This window comes from Gigantopelta aegis, chromosome 15 (genome assembly GCF_016097555.1).
Source record: "Gigantopelta aegis isolate Gae_Host chromosome 15, Gae_host_genome, whole genome shotgun sequence".
Lineage (NCBI taxonomy): Eukaryota > Metazoa > Mollusca > Gastropoda > Neomphalida > Peltospiridae > Gigantopelta > Gigantopelta aegis.
In genome coordinates, this window is record NC_054713.1 from 22,524,318 (window position 1) to 22,528,802 (window position 4,485).

The window sequence follows — 4,485 nt, forward strand, 5'->3', positions numbered from 1 at the left end:
TGCCGCTGTGTAACGGCCCGTGTGTATGTTTTGTGTGTGTGTGTGTGTGTTTGTGTATGTATTATATTTAATGTATTTACTGTCAACCATGTCACGTGTATAGAACGAAATGTTTATCTATATATTCCTCCTAAGCCGCTGTGTAACGGCCCGTGTGTAAATAAAGTCTTGCCATGAGCTATAGTCCTTAGCTGGTAAGCTGGCGGCAACAATTAAAAGTCAGAGTGTTCTTAATTGGTGTAATTTAGTTTCCCGCTAATTGGACTGATTGCTATCCTCTAATTAACTACATACTAAGTTATTGCATAAATACAGGTGACGCAATAACAATTAATTGAATCGTATATCCACAGCTAACTAGATTTAAATTTCATTTGAATATACATGTAGTTATAAAATGTTCCCCTATGAGATAAACAACGAATGACCTGTTCACTAAACGGCCTAGCTCGAGTGTCCTCTAGCCGTGTTGTGTCTAATATGAAAACGACCAAAGCATCGTTAAGTACTCTACTAATATGCATATAGCTTCTTAAGTTATTATTTCGAAGGTCACTGCCGACATTAAATGTATACGTTTCCGACAGGTACAGATACAGCAAGAAGAAACCGACAACCGAAACACGGTGTCAGTCGCTTTCCGATAGCGGCATCGGGTTTCTTCGTATGACGCATGTGCTAGACACTAACATACAAGTTTAGTGCCATGAGTAAACCTAACAAAGATTCAGACTAAAGGTCTATGGCATCACATTTCGGAAAGTGTCTGTACTTGAGACACAGTGAAAAACATTGACAAACTGTTAACATAGAGTGCACTCTAGCCATAGCCTCACATACAAAGAGAAGGCTAGAAGATACCGTGGCTATAAACATACCATGACAAGCTATTCAGTGTCGCGATACGGTCAGTGCGATATATGGGTGATTACCGTCTATACCATGGTATATACGAATGAGCAACACATCGTCAGTTTGTAGTGGCGAACTGTTTCCCTGTGTTTGGTGTGCATTTTGTTTTTAATTTGGGGGGCGGGGTGTTGTTACTGATCTTTTTGGTGTGTGTATTAATATCCATACACAAATACAAATACTTCAATTCTTCCCTTTGTCGACACATAGATCCGTGTGTCGTGTATCTGAAGCAAGCGAGTCACTTGTCCAAGTGTGTGTGTGTGTTCTCTACACACCGTGTTAAGTTTAAACCCTAGTACATTTTGAGAATCTAGCCACCTTTTTGTTTTAGTAGAAATAGGAATGTACTTACTTGCAGAGCAGAACGAACGTGTTATCAATATTACTTATATATACATATGTGTATTATATTATATGTATTGTTTATATATATATAACATTTTAATTTCTTGACCATCATAAGCGAATGGACTCTTTTGTGGAAAACAATTCAGATGCCACTTAATAATTATCATAATAGTAGTAGTTTCGAAAGAAAGCTATTAATCAATTCATTACAAAGGTAAATCTATGTGACGTGTTATAATTTCGTCTCCTTTTGTAACTTGTGTTTTATGTTAATAAAGAGAAATTCTTGTTTCGTGTACAGTAATTTTCAATTGCCAAACTGACACATGAAGATTATGTCACAAGGGACTTAACACTGATATCATGTCTATTATTCTATCACAAGGGTCTTAAAAATGGTATCCTGTCTGTTATTCTATATACTATCCAGCTATTGCTATTTTCATTCGTTTTCGTAAATATACATTACTAAATCCATTATACAGACTATTCGTAACGCTACTCTAAGATTTGTTTCATTAAGGTAATTCTCAAACACAAACGTTCTGTTCGTTCTCTTGACGTGACAGACTAGTTTTACAAACTAGTACGTAGTTTTTAATTCTATTAAAGCAGGTTTTTTTTTAATAATTTAAATTAGAAGTGCTTAAATTTCATTCTTTAGAGTATTACTTTTTGTATACCTGAATTGGTTCTGGTCATCTAAGTTTTCGCAATACCCCAAAATGCATTTTGTATAATTCTAAAACACTCGTTCGTCTGAGAAGTAATGGTTATTGAGACAAGCTCTAGTTATTTTTGATGGTATTTCTCTGTATAAACGTCACAGACTTTAAGCTTCGCTCTGTTATAACCTTATTTAAATTTGTGTTACAGTTTTGTAGATTAACTAAGCTTAGTGTCCCTTTTCATGGACTAAAACTAGGGTATGCGCCTTTAAGGAAACCACTTCTAAAAAATAATAAAACAACAAACAATAAATTAAAAGTTTATTTTAATTAGTAAATCATTCACATTTATTACATTACGTCAGCCATATGGTTAAGAGCCATACGGATGGCAGGAATCCCGCTGCCGCGATACCATTGCTTACTCTTTTCGATTAACAGAACAAGATCGTTTATATGTATAATCCCAGACAGGACAGTACATACCACGGCTTTTGTTACAACGAGAAATAGCCCAAGTGAGTCTAACGACAGGGATCGATCCTAGATTCGCGTTTTATCACTGAGCTACGGTCATGTTCTAAAAATCTAAACTGTTTGATCCAGTCATGTTCTAATGTTTGATCCAGTATAATCCCAGTGTGACAGTTTGATAGTTATATAATCCACGAGATTTTGTTACAACGAGTGGATAGCCACGTGGTCTGAGTCTAAACTGACAGGGATATAATAATCCATCTGACTGTAAGTACTCGCGTTTTATCACTGAGCTACGTCTCCGTCCTAAACTGTTTGATATCCAGTTGGCATGTTTATAATAATCTTCATCTGAGATCTAAACTGTGTTGGTTCATTCACGTGGAGGTACACGTGGTCTCCGTAAACTGTTTGATCCAGTCATGTTGGCAGTGTTATAATAATCTTCATCTGAGATCTGTGACTGTGTTGGTTCATTGACGTGGAGGTACACGTGGTCTCCGTCCTAAACTGTTTGATCCAGTCAGGTTGGCAGTGTTATAATAATCTTCATCAGAGATCTGTGACTGTGTTGGTTCATTGACGTGGAGGTACACGTGGTCTCCGTCCTAAACTGTTTGATCCAGTCAGGTTGGCAGTGTTATAATAATCTTCATCTGAGATCTGTGACTGTGTTGGTTCATTGACGTGGAGGTACACGTGGTCTCCGTCCTAAACTGTTTGATCCAGTCAGGTTGGTGTTGTAATAATCTTCATCTGTTGTATAATAATCTTCATCTGAGATCTGTGACTGTGTTGGTTCATTGACGTGGAGGTACACGTGGTCTCCGTCCTAAACTGTTTGATCCAGTCAGGTTGGCAGTGTTATAATAATCTTCATCTGAGATCTGTGACTGTGTTGGTTCATTGACGTGGAGGTACACGTGGTCTCCGTCCTAAACTGTTTGATCCAGTCAGGTTGGCAGTGTTATAATAATCTTCATCTGAGATCTGTGACTGTGTTGGTTCATTGACGTGGAGGTACACGTGGTCTCCGTCCTAAACTGTTTGATCCAGTCAGGTTGGCAGTGTTATAATAATCTTCATCTGAGATCTGTGACTGTGTTGGTTCATTGACGTGGAGGTACACGTGGTCTCCGTCCTAAACTGTTTGATCCAGTCAGGTTGGCAGTGTTATAATAATCTTGATCTGAGATCTGTGACTGTGTTGGTTCATTGACGTGGAGGTACACGTGGTCTCCGTCCTAAACTGTTTGATCCAGTCAGGTTGGCAGTGTTATAATAATCTTCATCTGAGATCTGTGACTGTGTTGGTTCATTGACGTGGAGGTACACGTGGTCTCCGTCCTAAACTGTTTGATCCAGTCAGGTTGGCGGTGTTATAATAATCTTCATCTGAGATCTGTGACTGTGTTGGTTCATTGACGTGGAGGTACACGTGGTCTCCGTCCTAAACTGTTTGATCCAGTCAGGTTGGCAGTGTTATAATAATCTTCATCTGAGATCTGTGACTGTGTTGGTTCATTGACGTGGAGGTACACGTGGTCTCCGTCCTAAACTGTTTGATCCAGTCAGGTTGGCAGTTATAATAATCTTCATCTGAGATCTGTGACTGTGTTGGTTCATTGACGTGGAGGTACACGTGGTCTCCGTCCTAAACTGTTTGATCCAGTCAGGTTGGCGGTGTTATAATAATCTTCATCTGAGATCTGTGACTGTGTTGGTTCATTGACGTGGAGGTACACGTGGTCTCCGTCCTAAACTGTTTGATCCAGTCAGGTTGGCGGTGTTATAATAATCTTCATCTGAGATCTGTGACTGTGTTGGTTCATTGACGTGGAGGTACACGTGGTCTCCGTCCTAAACTGTTTGATCCAGTCAGGTTGGCGGTGTTATAATAATCTTCATCTGAGATCTGTGACTGTGTTGGTTCATTGACGTGGAGGTACACGTGGTCTCCGTCCTAAACTGTTTGATCCAGTCAGGTTGGCAGTGTTATAATAATCTTCATCTGAGATCTGTGACTGTGTTGGTTCATTGACGTGGAGGTACACGTGGTCTCCGTCCTAAACTGTTT